Source organism: Sinohyriopsis cumingii, chromosome 5 (genome assembly GCF_028554795.1).
Source record: "Sinohyriopsis cumingii isolate HCF-2022 chromosome 5, ASM2855479v2, whole genome shotgun sequence".
In the NCBI taxonomy this organism is placed as follows: domain Eukaryota; kingdom Metazoa; phylum Mollusca; class Bivalvia; order Unionida; family Unionidae; genus Sinohyriopsis; species Sinohyriopsis cumingii.
In genome coordinates, this window is record NC_142965.1 from 89511983 (window position 1) to 89536167 (window position 24185).

General features: G+C 41.3%; 1 long non-coding RNA gene across 1 annotated transcript in view; it reads right to left on the bottom strand.

The window, feature by feature from the left end:
* Positions 1 to 23420, bottom strand: part of LOC149799717 (uncharacterized) — a 38612-nt gene extending 15192 nt beyond the window's left edge. The window contains exons 1-2 of the long non-coding RNA XR_016421207.1: positions 23343 to 23420; positions 22281 to 22332 (exon numbers count right to left, since the gene is read on the bottom strand). This is a non-coding gene — a long non-coding RNA (uncharacterized LOC149799717). The remainder of the gene's footprint in view (positions 1 to 22280; positions 22333 to 23342) is intronic.
* Positions 23421 to 24185: the final 765 nt, after the last annotated feature.

The window sequence follows — 24185 nt, forward strand, 5'->3', positions numbered from 1 at the left end:
ACAGTGACTCAAGTAAAACAGAAATTAAATTAAATTAAAGCTAGATAAGATAAGTGAGGAACTAGAATAAATATACGACTATCAAATTACAAGGTTTATTTTTAGATTGAAAGCAAGATGGATAGAAGGGGGAGAGAGAGAGAAAGGCCGTAAATATTTCGCTAGCATAGAGAAACGGAATTTTGAAAGTAATGCCATAAGAAAACTGAAAATTGAACGAAAAGAAATATATGATTAAAAAGAAAGAGTCTGTTTGGACAAAAGGAGTTCTACGAAAATCTATACCACAGTATATTAATATATCCAATAAAACATAATTTGTTTCCATAAACGTACAAAATTTACTCACTGACGATGAAAATATATCGTGCGAAGGACACTTATCAGTCGAAGAATGTATTAGAATGTTAAACGGTATGCATACATAAAAATGACCAGGCGCAGATAGCATTTCATGCGAAGTAAATAACATAATTTGACACAACTTGAATAATTATTTTATAGATGCCTTTAACTTCTGTTTCAAAAATGAGAGACTGCAGAGTGTATAGAGTCTTGGTGTACTATCTTCAATCAATCCCCAAACTGGAAAAGCATTTGACTAACGGGGAGACTAAATAATTCATTTAAAGACCAATCAGTTTAGTGAATATTGACCATAAAACTGCAATTAAAGTCATAGAAAGCAGAATAAAGACAGGTTTTATTAAAACTGGGTACATAGGTCAAAATATATTGGTGCTTTTGAAAGTTAGCGAACAGTGAGTAACGACATATTATCCAGCTCTCCTCTCGTGTTCTGATTTTTAAAAAGTCTTGGGCAGCTTCAATCATTCTTTCTTGTACATAACCCTTGAATTTCTCAATCTAGATAATTTTTTCATGTAATGGTAAAGCTGTGTATCAAATAATGATTTTGTATCGAAACTGTTTCCTTTGGAAAGTATGGTAAGACAAGGTTAACCACTTTCCCTTTGTTTATTTATATTATCAATCGAACGTCTGTGTAATGCGATCAGACCGCAGGCAGGCATTAAGGGCTATATAATCTTCATGAAAGAGAGGTTAAACAAATGTTGTTTACGAACGATGCTACAATAATACTAGATGGTTTAGAATTATGTTTTAATACAGATGTTAATATCTTTGATGAGTTCAGAAATATTTAAATTGCCAAAAGTCAGTGATATTAAGAATAGGCTCATTAAAAGGAATACATAGTTTAGCTCTAATTCTAGCAAGCCGTTAGGGATAACTTTCCACACGAGCATAAATTTATAACATGGATCGAATTTATATATACAGCTTAGATAATTCTATTAATGCATTGATAAAGAAAAATAATGAAATTTATCACGGATTGGTTGAATAACAGTAGTAAAACTAATTGCCATATCTACATTGAACTTACGCATTGAAAGTGAGTTGGGTATATATAATTTTCAATAAAGAGAAAAGTGATTTAGAAAATATCTGCAATATAATTAATTAAAAAGACATGCAGCAAATGTTTATTTAAGGGAAATAACCCACCACATAGAACTCATAACTTGAATATAAATAGTTTTTACAAGTATATACTGAAAGCATGGTACTTTTAAGTTACAAAGAAAATATACCAATGACTCAGAAGCAACGACTCTGGAAAAAAACAAAACAATTATAGACAGAAGACTAATGTTAGTATACCGCGAAAGGAATTAAATACAAAGAGGATACATATATTCCTTCTCGGAACATATAGCTAAATCTCCATGGCATGTGTAGCCATTACTTAATAAAATACATCAAATATTGAAAAATATCACGTACTAGTGTTTCTTCTATTCCAAAGGACTGGTTAACTTCTCCTAGACCAAGCCGAAACTTAACGCAAATGAACAGGAACATTTAATGGACATGTTCATGAACGGTAACAAAGCATGTAATCTTCTCTATAAATATAAGACAGACCAAAATGAACTGGCAATATTATCACATGAAGTACGAAAATACATATTCAAAAAGCCCATCAATTAAACTGGAAGTTTATACACAAGATGAGTAGTGAAAGGGGTGAGATTAGCGACAATGGGAATTAGCATTAAAAACACCCCCTGGGTAAGATTAGCGACAATGGAAATTTAACATTAACCACCCTGGGTAAGATTAGCGACAATGGAAATTTAACATGGGCAAAAAACCCTGGGTAAGATTAGCGACAATGGAATTTAACATTGGAGAAAGGAAAAAAAAGGAAATATTGATTTTAGCGACAAAGGCATTCGAACAATGGAAAAAAAAATATCGATTCTAGGGACAAAGGCAATTGAACATGGGGAATAGAGTTTGGGTCTGTCTAGGGACAAGGGGAATTGAACATGGGAATAGAGTTTGGGTTTGTCTAGGGACAAAGGGGAATTGAACATGTTAGAAAAAAAAAACTACTTTAGGGACAAGGGGAATTGAACATGAGATTTAAAAAAAAAAAAAATTAAAAAAAGGGGTAGGCAATCGAAAGGCTATCTCTTTTCGAGAAATGTGGGTGGCCCTGAAAAGGGCCTTTGGGTTTATGTTAATATTAATATTAACATAGACGGCATCTGTCACATCTTCTTCTTCTTAAACTCCTTCTAACTGCAGGTCCATACACAAGTACCCTCTTGAGGCATCCTTGTCTTTCTATGTAAACTCTTCTCATCCATAGACTAGTATCTGTCCTATCAACAACAGTCCACTTGGACCGGACATACATGAGCATGTCCGTCCTAAACATCATTGAAGACACAAGGGTGGATGATTCAACTGTGGTCCACATCGTGAGGCGACGAGAACAGGTGAATCAATGCAGTGAACTGCGCTTATTTATAGGTAGAGGAAGGATTGAAACGGATTGAGTTCATTCACCAATCCGAACACGCGTTACAAAATTCAGTCAGTCTGCATCCAATCCGAAGAGAGCAGTCTGTGACGTCATGTGGTCTATATAGATTCGCTAGCGCCTGTGTGCTGTCAATCTATGCGACAGTGATTCAAAATGACGGAAACTCAGAAAACGATTCACTGGGGTGCACCAGCAGTGGAGACCGCCCAAGGGAACCCGGACTTACTTTCAGAAGAGGTACATTGGGATTTTGTGGATTTTCTTACCTCACAAGAATTTGTTCCGGAACCTTCGTCTCATTCTTCATTACCGCAAGTGGAGAATTTTAGACAGAGACAGAAAGAAGAATTGGAGAAATTTATGCAACGACAAAAGGAAGCGGAACAAGCTTTTCTCCTACAGCAACAGCAACAGCAACAAGAAGAGGTAAGAAAAAGACAAGAAGAAGAAGAAGTAGCAGCAAAGAAACAAGAGGGTGAAAATCAAACGGCCACGGTACTGTTGGACATTTTAGCGGAGTTAAGAAGTCTGAAACAAATGTATCAGACTTCTTTATCACGACCGAAGAGAATACGACCTTCCCGAGCTAAACACGCCAACCCTGTGACTAAGCCTATCGTACCACCCTTAGTGATTTCAACCCAATCATCATCATCAGAAGTAGGCCTCGGCCGTGGCAAAGGCTTAAGGCAGTTAAAGTTGATTGTTTAAACTCACCCCTACACCAAAAAAGGCCCTTTTCAGGGCCACCCACTTCTCTCGAAAACAGATAGCTTTTCAATTTGCCAATAACTCAAAAATCAACAAAAAAAAAACCATTTTACCCTTATAATACATGTCTGTGTATGAGTGCGTGGGTGTAGCTTCTTATTTAAAATCAAAACTCAAAGACACTTACCTTATATAATTAATGTATTCTTTTCTCCATAGTTACAATTCACAATTCACAACAGAACACTTTATAAATTACATTCACTTCTTCTGTTTCTTTTTTTTTACTCTCTTTTTTTTTCAATTTCTTCACCGTCACAGTCTTTTCCTCCTCACTTTCTTCCCTTCTTCTTTTCTTCTCCTGTTTCTTTTTCTTCACCTGGCTGCTTTCTTCCTCTGAAGAATCTCTCTCTTCTTCTGAAGAATCCCTCTTTTCTTCCGACTCCTCTTGTTTCTTTTTTGGGCAGTCTGGAGACCAATGTCCTTTTTCTTGACAATAATAACAGGTATCTTGACTTTTGTCTTTTCTAGCCCCTGTTTTTGTTCTTTTTTGACGGTCTGGACACTCTGAAGACCAATGCCCTTTCTTCTGACAGATATAGCAAGTATCTTGACTTTTATCTCGAAAGGAAGGAGAGTAGTCCGTCGGCTGGTCTGAAGAGAATTTTCTAATGACCTCTCGCAAAGCTCTGATGAAACGTTCCATCTGGGTAGTCTCTTCCATCGTTGTGCTCGGTTTGAGAGTGAAATGAATAGTGAAAGGACAAGACACACACCCTTTTTATATACGCTGGTTTGCCATGACTATAAATTAGTCTATGGTGTTTAAACTTGAGTCATTTGACGTTTTGCACTCAAGATGGAACGATCCTATTCATTCGAGAAAAAAGAAGAAGAAGAAAGTAAGAGGCAGAAACGTGATCTATCGCCTCGTACCAGAGCTGAAGTCTTGGCACAAATTCATGCCAGTGATTTTGAAGAGGACATGAGTGAACCAGAATCCGAACCGTCTAAACAAAGTTCACCACCCTTAGTTAACCCTGAAAAGTACTATTCCATTCGAGAGACGGAAAAGCGCTCCTCTAGAAAATTTAGAACCACGGCTTACACCTACACAGTGAAGTTTAAAGATTTCAAGTCCGACGTACGATTGGAGAAAGCAGAAGGGTTTATCACCGAGATGTGGGATTCTTTGCTCACCGCACTCAAGCGACAATGTCAAGCCAAAGAAGACGATCGCTTGACACTATCCATAGATCACGACAGCTTGAAATCCCCTGTTTGGATCGAGTTTAGCAGACCCGCAGAACTAACCCCTTCCAAAGTCATGGACAAGATTCAACACGTACAACAATCTAATGACCAGTTTGACATCACCGATGGTAAAGCCACACTGAAAATGGCCCACGTCTCTCCTCCTCAAGGGACCGGACAACGCAATAAGGTGTTATTGGTGAACGACCTTCGCAACACCAAAAAGAGTCTCGTCCAAATTCACAATTCTCAAGACCAGATGTGTTTAGCCCGAGCCATCGTTGTGGGACGAACCTATGCCAACAAGAACGACACGGTAGAATGGAAAAGAGCCTGGAAAATTATTCAACGATCCGACCGAGCCAAACAACGAAACGAAGCAGAACTCCTGTTGCAACAAGCCGGACTGTCCAAAGACACACCCTGTGGCATTCCTGAGATGCAGAAATTCCAAGATGTCCTAGCTCCACTCTACACCTTGAAAGTGCACCCTCAAGAAATGCGCGGACCTCTGTTGTTTCGAGGGAAAGACTTTAAGGACGGAAAATACATTCATGTCTATTATCACGATGACCATTTCGATACCATTACCACTATCACTGGATTCCTGGGATACAGTTATTACTGTGAGAAATGTGACTATGGTTATAACGATCGAGAGCAGCACTAACATTGCGGATGGAAATGCCCAGGATGTTTGGACTCTCCACCCTGTCTGAGCGAAGGACGAGAAAGAGTACAATGTCCTGCTTGTCTGCGCACGTTTGACAGCCCTGCCTGTTACCAACAACATCTGATGACGCAAGGTTCACAGCAGAAATGTGCTTGTCAACTGCTGCGATTGTGCCCTACGTGTCGACAAGGCCTACGTACCAATAATGCCAAGGCACACGTATGTTCAGGAAAGAAAAAATGTCACATTTGTCACCACATCGTGGACTTGGAACACGAATGCTACGTGCAAAAATACCAACCCCTACCAGAGAAAGAGGACGGTCACAAGAAGAAAGGCAATTTCATCTTTTTCGATTTCGAAAGCAAGCAAGAGACTGGCATTCACATTCCTAATTTCTGCGTGACTCATCGAGCGTGCGAGAAGTGCATTCAAGAACCTATCTTCAGTCATTGCCCTCACTGCAGCAAGATTCCCGGAGGGCGTGAAAAAATCTTTCGAGGACCGAACACGTTAGCCGATTTTGCCCAATGGGTCTTAGATCCCATCGACAAGAAGTGGAGACAAGAGAACATCGAACGTTACGGAGATTGTCATCGTCATGCCACAGTGATGGATCACAATTTCTCCGGATACGATGGATAGTTTCTTCTCAGATACTATACGGAACAAGGCACCGAACGTCCTAAAGTGACTTTGAACGGAGCCAAAATCATTTTCATGCAAGTGGGACAAGTACAGTTTAAAGATTCGATGAGCTATTTGGCCATGCCTTTGAGTCGAATGCCTAAAACGTTTGGAATGACAGAAATGGCTAAAGGGTACTTTCCACACTTTTTCAATACGGAAGCCAATCAACACGCCGTTCTACCCCATTTGCCTGAGGCTCACTATTACGACCCCGACAACATGCGTACCGAACAACGAGAAGCTTTCTACGCTTGGTACCAGACTCACGCCTCCGACCCTTTCGACTTTCAGGAAGAAATGCTAAAGTATTGTCGTTCTGACGTGGACATTTTACGGCGTTGCTGTGGAAAATTTCGAGAACTGTTCATGGAACACGGAGGGGTCGATCCTTTGAAAGAAGCTTGCACCATTGCCAAAGCGTGTTCCTTAGTGTATCGACAACGATTCATGCCTGAAAACACAGTGGCTGTCATCAGTCCTCAAACGACCCACTATGTCAAACGTCAATACTCGGTCAAAGCCCTACGTTGGTTACATTACTTGTGCGACAAGGAAGACAAATGGATTCAGCATGCCCGCACCGGAGGAGGTGAAAAGACCATCGGAACGTATTCGGTCGATGGCTGGGACTTAGAAAACCCCAAGATCGTGTACGAGTTTAACGGTTGCTTATTTCACGGATGTCCCGTCTGTTACCCTGATCGTAGCACTAAAAATCAGTTTTTACAACGAACCATGGAAGACTTGTACCAGGACACTTGTCAGCGACGCCTAAAGTTAGAACAGCAAGGATACCAAGTGATGGAAATGTGGGAACACGAGTACGATCACCGTATGAAAACCGATCCCGAGTTTAAACGTGCCGTGGAAAGTTACAAGCTGAACCCTGAACCCGAGGGATAGTTTGTACGGAGGAAGGACCAATGCCACCTGTTTGCTGTACCAAGCCGACGAAGAGAAAGGAGAAGAAATCAAATACTTGGACGTGTGTTCGCTGTATCCTTACGTGTGCAAATATTGTCCCTTTCCTGCAGGGTACCCACAATTGTTCACGGAACACATCGACCTGGAAAACATTCGACAATACGAAGGCTTGATCAAGTGTAAAGTTTTGCCTCCCACAAACCTATACCATCCCGTCTTACCTCACCATTGTCAAGGCAAACTGATGTTTCCTTTGTACCGTACTTGTGCCGAAACGTGCAACCAAGACCAACCTTGTCAGCACACCCAGGAAGAACGGGCCTTGACGGGAACCTGGGTCAGCGTAGAATTGTTCAAAGCTCTTGACATGGGATACCAACTGTTAGAAGTGTACGAAATTTGCCACTTTCCCAAGACACAACAATACCACAAGGGTGACCCCAGTCAGAAAGGCATTTTCGCCGACTACGTGGATGCCTTTTTGAAACTGAAGCAAGAAGCCAGCGGATATCCTTCCTGGTGTCACACTTCCGAAGACGAAAAGACATTCAAAGAGAAATACTATGAACAAGAAGGTATCTCTTTAGACCACATCGAGAAAAACGAAGGCAGGCGATCGTTTGCCAAAGTGATGTTAAATTGCTTGTGGGGTAAAATGGTACAACGACCGTGTTTACCCAAAACGGAATATTTGACAGAACCTTCCCGCTACTTTCAGATGATTCACGACAAAACCATATACATGAAACACGTGGACGTCGTTCGCGAGGATTTGATCTTGGTCAATTACGAAGAAGATCTGGACTTTGTACAAGACTACCCCTTTGGAAATGTCATCATTGCGGCTTACGTGACAGCTCATGCTCGCTTAAAATTGTACGAAGCTTTAGAACTGTTAGGGGAACGTGTCCTGTACTTTGACACGGACAGTTGCATTTACATCCATCACCCGAGTCAACAGCACCCTGACATCGAACGAGACAGTTTAGGAGCCTGGACAGACGAACATCCCGACGACAAGATTCTAAGTTTCGTCAGTGGTGGTCCCAAAAGTTACGGCTACGAATACCGGGACCCACAAGGAGAATTGCACACGACGTGTAAAGTGAAAGGATTGACTCTGAATTATCGTACCAGTCGTGTGGTGAACTTTGGGGTATTGAAAGAAGCCTTGCAATCGGGAGAGGATGCAAACTTTAAAGTGACCACCTATCAACCGAACAAAATTGTACGTTTACCCACTCACCACATCGTCAGTCGACCCTTGGAAAAAGTCTATCAAATCGTGTACCAGAAGCGAGTGCGACCTCCCAATCATTTCACTTTACCGTATGGACACGTCGTTATTGGTCTGTATATAAAAAGGAACCCTAGGCAAGATCGATAGTTCATTGTGACTACCAAGACCGAGCGAACAAAATGAATACTTTCAGAGAAACACAAAACAAGTTTAGACAGGCACAATTCAAGTGTGGGGCTTCTGAAGTGGAATGCGATTGTGAGCCTTGCGACTTTTCAACCTGTGTTAGTGACGGTGCCAGAAGAACCCGTCACCCAGGACGGGACTGTCGTGGACAGGCCTGAAAGACCCTTTCGGGAGGACACTTGTGTGACCTTACCCCCTACTATAGAACTGGTTAGAACATTGCCCAAAACATGTTGTACAGACACTTGTGTTTATTCCACGTTAATGGTTATCACGTGCCTTTTATCCTTATACTTAAGCCTTTGGCTTTTATGTATTTTTGTCTTTCGTATTCATGTTTGAAACATTCAATAAACGTGTTCTGAAAAAAAGTATATAAACTCTTGTCTTGTTTGTTTTCGTGTCACAAGTGACATTTCTCACACTATGGCTACCTCTGCTGTCTCTGCTCCCTCTTCCTCTAGTGTCAAAGTCATCGACGAACACTTAGATCGTGCCAGTTGGGAGGCTTTGTATCTTCGCCATCCCTTTAACATGCTCATTGCTGGACCTAGCGGTTCAGGCAAAACCGAATTCGTCAAACGTTTGATCGAACATAAACATCATTTGATCGATCGGCCACCTCAACGGATCGTGTGGTGTTACAAAGAGTGGAAATCGGCGTACAGCCTCTTGCGAGAAAGTCAAGGCGATTCCATCGTGTTTGTGGAAGGCATTCCTAAAGAAGACGACGGCATCGTCTCTGACTCCCGTCAAACCCATTTGGTCATTTTTGACGACATGTTAGGAGAAGACGAAGAAGAAATTAAACTGTGGTTCACGCGCAAAGGGCATCACCGTGATGCCAGTGTCGTTTACATCACCCAAAATTTGTTTCAACAAAGTAAAGCCCATCGCACCATCAGTCTCAATGCGCATTACGTGGTCTTGTTTAAAAGCCCTCGAGATAAATCGCAAGTGCAAGTCTTAGCCAAACAGTTAGGAACACCTTGGCTGACTCAGGCGTACGACGATGCCACTCAAACGCCACACGCCTATTTACTCGTCGATTTGAAACCTACGACCCCCGAGGATTTGCGATTTCGTACCCACTTGTTTCACCACTGGTGCCAAGACGGAGGGCCTGTCCTGTACACGTCTCCGTCCACGACTTAATTTCACTCCACATAATAAAATCTATAAAAACCTCAGACCCTTTTTCGTCTGTCTCGCACAACGTCAACATGACGTCCCTTCAGTCGCATCTTCCCGTCAAATTGATTCGTGCCTTGTATGGCATCAGTCGAGAAAAAAATCCATAAATACGAGCTCGTGTCTTAGAAGCTAGTCTCAAAGAAGTCTTACGATGGTTCACGGTGACGGCACGTCAATTACTCCAAGGAATCATTCAGATTCCTCATCAAACCAAATGCTTTTTCGATCGAAACAAAGTCGCTTTGGTCCAAATGGCCGATCCCCGCATCGACAATCAAACCAAAAAACAAATCATTTTGAAACCTGGAGGGAGCGGTACTCTAGGAGGGGTCATCATTCGCTCTCTCTTAAGATGGGATCCTAATGCCCCCAAACTTCTCCCCAAGAAAAAAGTCCAACGAAGCCCCAAGAAGAAAAAGACCAGGTCCCCAAGAAGAACTTCTCCAGTGGCGGGACCCTCCTCTTACCAGACCCCAGAAAAAGAAAAGAAGCCCCCAGAAAAATAAACAGAGAAAAAGTCCCCAGAAAAAGAAAAATCCACAGAAGAAAACTAGTCGCAAGACAGGCACTTCGGCCAGGACGCAACTTTACACTCGCAAACCACGACCTGCCACGGCAGTGACTGCGTCTCCGGCATCCTCACGTTCATCCACTTCTCCGTTGATGACACCAAGAACTGAAGAGAACTTGGAGACGTTGATCACACCAAGAACTTCTCCGTTGATGACCCCAAAAATTACTTCCCCAGTGGCAGGACCCTCCAATTTAGTGGCAGTGGCTGCTGCTCACAAAGTACCTTCTCCCAAAATCAAAGTTCAAGAAAGATCGGGCATGTTACAAAGTTTACTGGATTTGTCCAAGCAAGAACTGGCTCTATTTAGTCCGTTACGTACCCCTGCACGACGTGTCATGCCTGTCCTCAAATTGATACGACGTAAAGACAATCAGTGGCGACGCGTTCCAGTATAAAAAAGGTGTGTGACCAAGTAGGGTATCAGTGTTTTTTTGGTGCTCCTGAAGACTCAAAGATGTCACCCTCCAGAAAACCCCAAGGAAAGAAAAGGAAAGGACTACCACCACGTTTAGTCAAACATGGGGACATGTTATCTGTCCTGTCCAAAGCTTCTCCACCTCTACGAAAAAAACTCATTCAATCGGCCTCCAAAAAGGTCATCGATACCGTGTGCGAATGTTGCTTGAACGTCTTGAAAGGCACAATCCCTTTGTCCAAACACCAGAAACAATGCTTAAGCAAACATCGTCACGTTCTTCGCCAAATGGTTCAAAAGAAAATTCCGATTCGTCAAAAAAAGAAGATGTTGGTCCAACGTGGAGGCATTTTACCTCTCTTGTTAGGCCCCTTACTGAAAGGAGTCTTGGGAACCATGTTGGGAGGACTGGTGGGAGCAAGATAAAAAGGCCCTCGGAAGTCCCAAGATTTCAGAATCGACCCCTGACAACCCCATGGAAGGACGAAAACTAGCTTTAGTGCCTTACAAACGATGGATGGAATACCATCGGCGGCAAGAACAACGCACCCCGCATTTACCTCCCAATCCCCATTTGAGCGAGATGTCCCAGTTACAACACAAATTGCAGTCCTTGATGGATCGCCAAGATTTGTCCGAAACAGAAAAATCGCAAAAGTACGGTCAACTCTTGCAACGACTGCAACTCTTTCACCAGAAAGCTTTAGACGAAACAGCTCTACCCACTCTGAAAGATTTTAAGACCTTGATGAAAAGTCCAGCACCATCACCAGTACCAGTACCAGTATCAGTACCACCACTACCAGTGACCAAGAAAGAAAAAAGAGAAGAAGAAGAAGAAGGGTTTCAAACTCCACCAGAAAAAGTACGCAAGTTAACAACACCACCTACCTCCAGAATTGGATGGATTAAAAAGATGATGGCCACCCCTTCTTCATCACAAGAGAAAAAGAAAGTGAAGACAGAAGTGAAGACAGAAGTGAAACAAGAACCGATATCCCCCGCTCAGACATCCTCCTCTCCAACACCTATTGCCGGTCGCACACGCAAAGCATTGCAATCCAAGAAAATACCCCAAGAGAAAAAGAGTAGCATCCTCCAAGAGTGGGTGTCTTATTAACACACCAACCAACACAAAAAATGGAAAAAGTCTTAGCCAGCATTTACTACGATTCCTCGCATCCTGCAGGTTACGCAGGAGTTCAAAAATTGTATCGTGCTGCCAAAACGCGAGTGAAAAGTCTCCGTTTACCTCAAGTGCAACGATGCTTACAAGAACAAGCTACCTACACTTTACACAAACCCATTCGACGCAAGTTTGCCAGAAGTCGCACCCGAGTGAAAGGCATCGATCATCAATGGCAAGCCGATTTAGCCGATGTCTCTCATTTGGCCAGCTACAATCGTGGCTACAAATATTTGTTTTGTGTCATCGACGTCTTTTCCAAATTTGCCTGGGTCGTGCCCTTGACTTCCAAATCGAGCAGCGAGTTAGTGCGAGCCCTGCAACGAGTGTTGAAACAAAGTGGCCGTCACCCTCTTCGATGGCAAACGGACAAAGGCACCGAATTTCTGAACCAAGCTTTCCAAAAGGAATTAAAGAAACGTGACATTCATTTTTTTACCACCGAGAATCCCGAAACCAAAGCCAGCATCGTGGAACGTTTTCAACGCACTTTGAAAGAACGCATGTGAAAATATTTTACGCATCACCACACTCTGAAGTACATCGACATCTTACCGCACCTGGTGCAAGCGTACAACCAATCTTACCATCGAAGCATCGAACGTGCCCCGCAAGAAATGACTCCCGACAACGAAGTGTTGGTGGTTGAGCGCCTGTTTGGTACGTCCCTGACGAGGGCTGTCCCCAAGAAAAGTGGAGAGTTGGCCGTAGGAGATTGGGTGCGCATTGGCAAAACCAAACGCACTTTCGACAAAGGTTACTTACCTAACTGGACGACTGAATTGTTTCGTGTCACTGGACGAGTGCATGGCCGTCATCCTGCCGTCTATAAATTGGAAGACATGAACGAAGAAGTGCTCAAAGGAACGTTTTATTTTCCCGAGTTACAACGTGTCACCAAAAAGAAGACGACGTGTACGACATCGAAAGCATTCTCGAACGCAGAACCCGTAAAGTGGGCAAACGACGTTTCAAAGAAGTCAAAGTACGTTGGAAAGGATATCCACCCAGTTTTGATTCTTGGATCGACGCTTCGCAAGTCATCGACTATAAAAAGAAGTGACCATCATGCCCTTTCACAGAGACGCAGCTACGTCGACCACTCCTTCACCTAGTTCTTCTCTGCAAGATTTACAAAAACAACCCTTGTGGGTGTGGTGCGGAGAACGTTTGCCTAAAACGCAAATCGTCTTTTTCTGCCAAATCTTCGTGGTGTATTCTGTCATCGGGGCAGCCATTGCCAATTTGAGTTTGCAACAAGGAGACAAACAATTGTGGATCAATTTATTGAGCAGTTGCATCGGTTACCTGCTTCCCAATCCCTCCCTGAAATTCTCTTCCAACGGGAACCACGGGAACCTTGTGTCCAGTACCAGTGCCAGTCACCACTCCAACCACAACCAGAACCCCATTTTGAGCGGAGACCGTGGAAGGAGAATCCCAACACAAAGACGAAAAGGACATCGTGATCAAGTCGAGATGTCCAGAACAAGAACAGCAATTGGTCTCCTACTGTGCTACATACCTGGCAGACACAATTACGATATGGATGAAGCATGATTACTATGAATGTCAAAACATCAGTCAAGAAGAAAAATTCAACGAATATCTGGACGAAGCTTGGAGTCTGTTTAAAAAAGACGTGTTACGTTGGTGGTATGAAGACTTGCGTGAACATTTCTGTCCTCCATTAACGACGTCCAGTAACCCCTTGGACAGCCACAGAACTCTGGAATTATGAGTCACCAAAACCAATTTTACTTTTAACCTTACCCAGTGACAGTTCCATGGAGGTGTTTCCCCACAACACGTTGTGCTGTTACACGGCCAAATTACCTCAGGCCATCCCCTTAGATCACGAAGCCCATTGGGAAGTGGCTTTGGTAGAAATGATTCACCCAACACAAATCAAAAAGATCACTGAAACTCAAAACACTTTTGACGTCGAAATTCTGGACCCAACAGTGCAGCAAACCATGACGACCACTTCTCAACATAAATCACTTCCCAAGACCCCAATACTCAACAGTGACACTTCTCCTCCTTTTTACGTTTATCACTTTAAAATTAACTCAGGCCATTATTTTAGTGGTCAACATCTGGTGGAGGCCATCGCTGACAAATTCTATGCAGCATTTGACAAAGTTCTGACCAAACTAAATAAACGTGTCACCATGGAGTACCACAAACTGTCTCACCGTCTACTCATCAGATTTGAAAGTGAGGAAAAAAGTATACGTATTAAATTTTGCCCTGAATTGTATGACATTTTGGGTGGAGACCTCAATATGGTCACGGATAAGCAGACCAAAAAGATTCACATAGCAGACATTGACAACAACGGGCATTTTGCGAGGTATTTTCGTTTCCCGGTAGAACTGAACCAGGGACTGAATTTGATCTTCGTGTACTCCGATGTGGTGGAGTACAACGTGGTGGGACACACCTCCGTGCCGTTACTGCGTGTCATTCCTTTCGAAGTAAATTCTGCCACGGCCACTGACGAGGAAGGTGGAAACACTTATCACGTCCACCGCGAATTTGTATATCCTCACTATTTGCCTGTCAGCAAGTCGTATTTGGACACGGTCAACATTGCTATAAAAGGAGATTTGGGACAAAATATTCCATTCACCAAAGGAAAAGTCACGGTGAAACTCCATTTTCGAAAACGGTTCTCTCACGACTCGTAAGTCATGTATCCAGTGTACCGAGGAGTTGCTCGACAGCGAGGACACGGTTTAGGAGATATGTTAAAATCGGCCTTTCGTTCGGTGGCTCCGGTGTTGAAACCGATGGTGACACGCGGATTGCACGCCTTGAAAGATGCGGCACTAACGCAAGGCAAAGAATTTCTCCAAAATGTCATCATCGACAAACAAAACCCTAAAGAAGCTTTCATGAGGGCAGGCAAAAATGTCTTGCTGCAAACGGGTAAAGACCTTTTGGGCCAACGAGACACACCTTTAAATGCCCTGCACGCTACCGAGTCAGGCATTCAGCAAGGACAAGGTAGAAAGAGACGACGAAGAAAACACCCTTTCACCAGACTTCACACTTCTAATACTAGAAAGGCCAAGAAAAGAAGAACCGTTCGAGACTTAGACGTTTTCGATTATTGAGACACAGCAACAAAAAAATGATGCACCGAGAGTCATGCGCCTGTTCCAAGTCGGAACTGGATCTGTTTGCCATGCCGCCCACCATGATGACCATGCAAGAATCCCAATGGGTGGAATTTCATCCCGTCTCCTCACTGACCGATTCCGCGCCCATCGAGTTTGAAATCAAGGGACAACCCGAAGATTACATCGATCTGAATAGCAGTTACTTGTACTTGAAAATCAAAGTTCTAGATAAGGATAATGGTGCAGTAGAAGACACTGAGAATATAGCTCCCGTCAACAATTTCATGCATTCCTTGTTCAGCTCAGTGGACTTGTGCTTGAATAACAAACTGGTCAGCAGCAGCATGGATACTTACCCTTACCGTGCCTACCTGGAAAATCTCTTGACGTACGGAATAGATGCCAAGAATACTCATCTCAATGCTTGTGTGCTATGGGAACCTGACGAAGCGGGCAAGTTTGACGAAATAGATAAAGACAATGACGGCTTTGAGGAAAGACGAAGCAAAATCTTAAATAAGAAGAGTTTAGAACTGATGGATCGTTTGCATTTGGACATGTGGTTGCAAGAGAAATATTTGCTGAACGGGGTAAATGTTCGCTTGAGACTGAATCGCAGCAGTACCGCTTTCCATTTGTTGGCTGATACTGCTGCTGACAATCCTAAAAGCCAAATCGAGGACGTAAAACTCTACGTACGACGCGTGGAAGTGTTACCCAAAGTGGGAAATGACATCAGTCAAACGTTGAGCAGAACGACCGCCAAGTATCCCATACGACGCGTGGAAGTGAAAACGTTCACCATTCCCGCTAGCCATCATTCCATGATCGAAGATCATCTGTTTCAAGGACAGTTACCCAAGCGTTTAATCCTTGGTATGGTCCTGAATTCAGCCTTCAACGGAGCCTTCCATCAAAATCCTTTCAACTTTCAACACTTCAACGTGAAGAAAATCGAAGTCAGTCGCGATGGCAAGACCTTGTGTACCCGACCTTTCGAACCTAACTTTTCTCCCAATAAAATGAATTACTTGAGATCGTACTTGTCCTTGTACGAAGCCACCGGACAGTTAGGAACCAACACCAGTCACGGCATTACGTACGAAGATTACGCAGGAGGCTATGCTTTGTGGGCTTTCGATTTCACTCCAGACCAGGGCAGCGACGAGGGACATTTCCACCCTATAAAATCCGGCCAGATTCGTGTGGAACTTCAGTTTGCAGAACCACTGGACAAGACAGTGAACGTCATCCTGTATGCAGAATTCGATAATACGATAGAAATCAACAGTTTGAGAGAAGTCATTCTAGATTATTAGAAGCCATGGAAGACTGTTCTCCCTCTTTACCTAGTGGAGAAGCTTTGAAGATGGAATGTGAGGAGACCGTGGAAGGAGAATCCCAACACAAAGACGAAAAGGACATCGTGATCAAGTCGAGATGTCCAGAACAAGAACAGCAATTGGTCTCCTACTGTGCTACATACCTGGCAGACACAATTACGATATGGATGAAGCATGATTACTATGAATGTCAAAACATCAGTCAAGAAGAAAAATTCAACGAATATCTGGACGAAGCTTGGAGTCTGTTTAAAAAAGACGTGTTACGTTGGTGGTATGAAGACTTGCGTGAACATTTCTGTCCACCATTAACGACTGGAGACATCCATTACAGCAAAGCCCTCTTTGACAAATTCAAAGAGAAAGTCGAGATCGAAATTGATCACTTATTATCAGCAAAAGAACATTTGGTGACTTATTTTGATCGTGATTTTTCTAGAAACGATGAGAAAGTAAATCGTTGATTTTGTGACTAGTATGCTTATTTTGTTGTCTTCAGCTAGGAAACGTAGTGTCCATCCATGACTCAATGACTTGCAACAGTGGAGATCACAATTTCATTCACAACTTTGCCAACCCTGTTTAAAGTAGAGTGTAAATTGAAAAAAATGTTTGTCATTTGAAAAAATGTTTGATGTTATATTGTTGGATTATTGTTAAAAAATGTTAGAGTTGTTGGTTCATGTTAAGTGATTTTGAATAAAAAAAAAATGTGTCTCTCATGACACTCATTGAACGTTGCGGCTCGAAAACCGTAGAGGGATGTTTTCCTTCACGTCCGCGCTTTGACTTTAAGAACCGGGTTGTTTCCAGTCTAACCATCATTCGCGTTGAACAAGCAGCAGCACAACAACGATGGAACACACTGCAGCATCAATAGGCGTAGAATCGAGAATTTTACCAGCCCATGCAGTTATCCCAACTCCAGCACTGAGGGCCATAAGAGCACTTGGTAAGAAACAAGCAACTAACTGGAGCATACGGGCAGGGAAAACCAGGACAACCCTATTACTGGTCTGGACTACCAATGACGAGGGTGAGGACCTATGTGTCGAAAATGAGCAAAGCTACTGTATGACCAAAAGGAAAAATAGCAGAAAGTACAAACAGAGAGGGAAAACTGACCAAAAGGTAACAGATAACCGCTGTGATACACCTGCTACTAACCAAGGCAATATACAAAAGCAGCAACACTCGACAAAGGCTTACGTGAGAATTGAAACAGCAGTAACAACAGCTACAACATCAACCAGGACCATCGATCGGCAACAGAGTGACGTGGAAACACAAACGGAGATACCCGCAAGTGATGCCACCACCCTAACTAATACTGAAACGAAAATCCAAGAACAAACACTGGATGAAACAGCTACTACCACTACCACGACAACATCGGAAGAAGAAACTACAGATGAGGAAAAAGAACAAGGAATGACGATTGAGCAATTCGCCGAACTCTGGGGACTAGAAGAACCTTTAGGTGACCCAAAAAAGGCCAAGAATTTTATCAGCACGATAAAATATATGGCATGGAGGTCGCTTAAACCAAGGAAAAAACCAAACACACAACAATGGCTCTTCGCTCAACGCATCCTGACTCATCACTACAACAAAGCCTACGTAGAAACACAACTTACCAGCCTAGTGGACCACGCTACGGCCCTAGCAAAATACTATGAATACGAGGCATTCCCTACCGAAGAGTATGAAGAGACTCACACAGCGGAAGAAACCTGGTACTATGAAAAAGACCGCAACACATTCAGGCTGCCGACCTGAATAAAATAGCCCTTTTAAGGGCTTAAAGAATGCCTAGTACCAAGGGGTTTCATTTTGGCTTGGAACCCCGTTTCGACATAACTAGCTGAACTAATTTGATCCTTTACCACCGCTACTAAATACAACCAAAATTTACCTAACAATGACTACAAAAATTCATTAACTTATTTTTACTTTGAAAGTCGCTAAGACAGAACGCTAAATTTCTAGGGAAAAAAGTAACGTGCACTTTGTACTAGAACATTGGCAAAACCAAAGAAATAGAAAATAGGAAAATTTTGAAACTTGAACAATTCGACACAATTACAGAGGTGGCTAACACATTATTGGGAAATTATTTTTATCCATTAGCACAACTGGACTTGATTTGATAAATAAATAAATGCGACCTGGCGTTTTGGAGCGTAAACAACAGCAATGGCAAGACGTGGGAAGGACGACGGATTAACAACATGGATCTGATTGGGTATCAGCAAATACAATTTCAATCCTAAGGTAATTCATATAACTCAGATTGGAAAACGGATTGAAACTGGTAAAACTGGACCCGCAACTTTACGCGGGACAGCTATGTTTGTTAACTCGATTCTGATTGGCGGTTGGATTTCAATCCTAGGACAAACTCATACATTGAAGCTTGATAAACGGATTGAAACAAAACGGATTGAAAACTGAAAAACTGGTCTAGCAACTTTGCGCGGGATAACCAGGAATGTAAACATGGTTCTGATTGGTAGTTAACTATGCTGGATATTAAACTAACAGGAGAACAATTGAATTGAAATTGGGAAAACAAACTGCATTTAGCGGCTTTGATTAGCATATAACTCAATAGACTATTCCTGTATATTGTAAAATTTAACAACTTGATTAATTATAATTTATACACTTAACTAATAGCGGTCTTAATCAAATTTGGTTTCTTTAACCTTGCTTGGACAATTTTTTCACTTTACCAACTCCAGACTAATTAAAAAGAGCGGTCATCGCACAGTAAACACGGGATTGTAGTGGCACTAATACCTACAACTGACCAATTAAGTAGCCTAGTCATTAGGCATTAACAAGACGCAAAAGCACTAGTTTGCGTAAGCGTCTATAATTTATATTCATTCATTCAGTCTAACCATCCATTGTCGACTCATCCTCCTACGAAGATGTGCTCCAAACTAGCTAAGCTAAACGAAGCCTACGTGAATTTGCATAGGGTCAGACACGGTCTGATACCGAAGCCAGAAGAGATAGAGAATGTGAGAATGTTAAAAGTTACTGAAGACCTGATAGAAGAGCTCTTCAGAGAAGAAGTGAACAGGGAGAAAGAAGAATGGACAGAGAAGTACAGACTTCAGAGACAGCAGCAGCAACAGCAACAGCAGCAGCAGCAGCAACCTGAACTTGACAGAAGCTTTGTCGATTGTCGTATCGACACCAAAGAGTTCTTCTTCTCTTTCCGAAGAAGCAGACCTATTGCCAGAAAGTCTATCCTCAGAGGACATCGCATTCTTAGAAACTAAAAGATTGCCATAGCAAACAAAAAAAGACAAAAAAAAACAGCCCTTTTCAGGGCTACCCAATACTCTAGAAAAGAAATAACCATCAATTTGCCAATGTGTGTAGTAGAGTAGTGTGAATATAAACACTAACTCTTTTTTTAATAGTGCGAGTGAATGTGTTTGTGTTTGTAACATCTCACGTACGTTGGTGTGGATAGTAGATTAAGATCATTTTTTTTGGCTGTTTGAGGTGTGGGGAGAGTAGATTTGGGGGGTTTGATTGGATTGCTTTGCGTATGTGAATAGTATATTGAAGTGATTAATGAAAAAAAATTTTAGAATAGGAATGTGTAGTATAAAAAAGTGAGTGAGTGTTTCTTTTAGGTCCGCGCGTTGTTTGGTCATGATCTAGGTAAGATCAATTTTATGTTTTTAGGGGGATATTTTCCTTCACGTCCACGCGTTCACTATAAATTGAAACTCGCTGGACAGTCTAACAATAAAAATGAGTAGCAGACTTGAAAAACTTTTTGAACTCCAGATGCACCTGGAATATGCCAGATGCCTCCTGAACGAGCTGGCTGCGGAGGCCCTTGTGGAAGAAGCCAGGATAGAACAGGAGGAGGAAGAGAGAAAAATGAAAGAAGAGGAGGAAGGAAAGAGAGAGATCAGGTGTCACCCTATGATGAACCCTGTGTGCAAGGTGACACCTAAGGCAAGAACATCTCCCCAACCTGTAGCTACACCACATTTACAACAGGAGGTAAGGATGCCAATTCATCCTCGAATAAGAAATAGAAGAAGAGAAAGGGAAGTATTCACTATTCCAGAGACAGAAGATTGGAATAGTGAAGCCACTCAACCCGCCTCTGCGCTTACAGCAAGAAGGGTGAATTGGCAAGGAGACTGGAGTCGAAGATGTGTGTGCGGTGCCAGACCAGGAAGGTGCCAGCATTAGATAGGTGCATCTGGAGTTACAAAACAGCCCTTTTCAGGGCTACCCCAATCTCTAGAAAAGATATAACAATCGATTTGCCAATGTGTGTAGGTAGAGTAGTGTGAATATAAACACTGACTCTTTTTTTCTTGTGTGTGTGTGTGTGTGTTTGTTTGTTTGTAAGCACTCACGTATGTTTGTGTGGATAGTAGATTTGGGTTTGTTTATTGTTTCTTAGCGTATGTGGAGAGTATAGTTTGGGTTTTGTAACCGCTCACGTACGATTGTGTGGATAGTAGATTATGGATTTTGTTTTAATGATTTGCGTGTGTAAATAGTAGATTTGGGGTTTGTTTATTGTTTCTTAGCGTATGTGGAGAGTATAGTTAGGGTTTTGTAACCGATCACGTACGATTGTGTGGATAGTAAATTTGGGGTTAGTGTATTGCTGATTCACTTATGTGAATAGTATATTATATGAAATGAGAAAGTAGGGGATGTTTTCCTTCACGTCCGCGCTTTCACTATAAGAATCCACAATATTCGTGGTTCAAACCATTCTACAAAGAATAAAAAAAGAAGATGGCTTCGAACCAGCTCGATAAAATGAAAACATTGCAAGACGTCCTGGACAATTTAGGTATGATGGAGCAAATGTTAGTGAGGTTAAACGAGGATCACTATTCTTATAGCCCACATAGAGTGAAGATGGAGATTAACAACTTAAGAAAAGTAAAGGAAACGATAAGTGCTGTGATGAAAGAAATAAAGGAGGAGAAAGAGGATGAAGAGGAAAGGATAAGGATGAGAGTATGGAACGAGAAAATTGAAAAGGAAGAAGAAAATGAGAAGAGGAAGAAAGAAGAGGAGGAGAAGCAGAAAGAAGAGAAAAAGAAGGAAGAAAAGAAAGAAAAGAAGAGAAAGAGTGTAGGAGAGAAAATAAGAAGTTGGTGGAGAAATAGAAGAAATTAGAAGAAGAAGAAACCCAAAGGCCCTTTTCAGGGCCACCCACATTTCTCGAAAAGAGATAGCCTTTCGATTGCCTACCCCTTTTTTAATTTTTTTTTTTTTAAAAATCCCATGTTCAATTCCCCTTGTCCCTAAAGTAGTTTTTTTTTTCTAACATGTTCAATTCCCCTTTGTCCCTAGACAAACCCAAACTCTATTCCCATGTTCAATTCCCCTTGTCCCTAGACAGACCCAAACTCTATTCCCCATGTTCAATTGCCTTTGTCCCTAGAATCGATATTTTTTTTCCATTGTTCGAATGCCTTTGTCGCTAAAATCAATATTTCCTTTTTTTCCTTTCTCCAATGTTAAATTCCATTGTCGCTAATCTTACCCAGGGTTTTTTGCCCATGTTAAATTTCCATTGTCGCTAATCTTACCCAGGGTGGTTAATGTTAAATTTCCATTGTCGCTAATCTTACCCAGGGGGTGTTTTTAATGCTAATTCCCATTGTCGCTAATCTCACCCCTTTTACTACTAAGATGCCTCTTAAATGTATCCTGAATACAAACATGGGTACGTTTCAATGCATGTTTCAGCTAATATATATATATATATATATATATATATATATATATATATATATATATATATATATATATATATATATATATATATATACGCAAACCATCTGCACATTGTTGTGCGATTTCTGTGGTATGAACGAAGACTTTGCTTCACCTATTATGGGAATGTATGTATGTAGAAGGCGTTTCTGGAAACGTTCCATGACCTTTTGTGAAAGAAAAAGAAAATAATATTGATTAAAATGTCAATTATTTAAAGTTTTTCTTTGGTGTACAAAGGAATGACAGGGGACTGTTAATTTCATGATAGATTTAGCAAAGCTTGTTATGCGTGCAGATCTGCTAAGAACTGCTATCCACTGAAGTGTTTCGCTCGATTTTATATGACCGATACGACATATGGAAAAAGCTATGGTTTTCATCAATATAAATTAAATAATGCAGATAAAAATTGAAGCCTCTCAAACTTACTTCCAGTACATAGAAACAATGATCGTTCAAGCAAAATTATTTATTTTCCCCAACTTCATAGTACAGTTACATTGCACCTCTCTCTCTCTCTCTCTCTCTCTCTCTCTCTGCCCGCTCCGGTAGCACAAGTCGTTGGAACATCCGCTTCGGATGTGGGAGGTCGCGGGTTCGAACCCCGGCCGAGTCATACCAAAGACTATATAACAAATGGTACTAGCATCTGTCTCGCTTGGCGCTGAGCATTAAGAGGTTAGTGCTAGGACTGGTAGGCCTGGCGTCAGTATAATGTGACTGGGTGGGACATGATGCTAAATGTCTGCCGCATGATGTCCCAGTGCTAGTCATCACTATAAACTGCCACACTGCAGACATCGTAGCGATATGATTGAGGTTTTTTTTTAAAAGCTATGCTGAAACTCTAAATCACACACACACGCACAGACATCGTAGCGATATGATTGAGGTTTTTTTTAAAAGCTATGCTGAAACTCTAAATCACACACACACGCACTCTCTCTCTCTCTCTCTCTCTCTCTCTCTCTCTCTCTCTCTCTCTCTCTCTCTATATATATATATATATATATATATATATATATATATATATATATACACAATACAACTTAAGTAGTATCCATATTTAATCCAATTTACATTTAAACTGAACATACATGAATCTGATTATGTATGTACTTTTTCTTACTAGAAAAAAGAATTAATAATAAAAATGATATTGAAAATTGCAAACCTTCCTTCAGAAAATGGAACTGATACCAGCGTGGTCACATATCCGAAAATAAAAGTAGAAATGAAAATATTACCTAAGTCTCTCCCCCCCCACCTTCGTTGTTTTTTTTTTTAAATTCTGCCGTTAATACACTCCTTAAATATCTTAACAAGTTGAAAATTACTTGTATACACGAAGAGAAAAAAACCTCCTGTCAGTATAAAGAGCATTCGTTTATGCGTACATTTGACGTGTCATGTTTATTAAAATCGTAGAGACGAGGCGAATAAGACGAAAGATAATATTTTTTCACATAAATGCATTATATACCCTTTGTTCTTGACTTCTTTCGCTCGCATTATATATATATATATATATATATATATATATATATATATATATATATATATATATATATATATATATATATATATATATATATATATATATATATATATATATATATGTATATCTATATATATATATATATATATATATATATATATATATATATATATATATATATATATATATATATATATATACCGCAGAGACTCGTGCGCCAACTATATTCTGCGCTATCTTTTTAAATTATTGAACACACGTTGTATTGAAATGTATAGCCATAAAGACAGTCAAATGGTACAAAATTTCCTTTATTTTCATAGTTACATACACAAATGCTTTGGCGCACACACCATTCTGATCTCAGTATGTGTGGTACAACAGAGAAGTGTGTGTGTGTGTGTGTGTGTGTGTGTGTGTGTGTGTGTGTGTGTGTTTCAAGGTTATAATTCACGGTTATGATCCGGAATGATTTTGTTATGTATCTTGCTGTTGTCGTTGTCATGTTGTTTCTGTTAT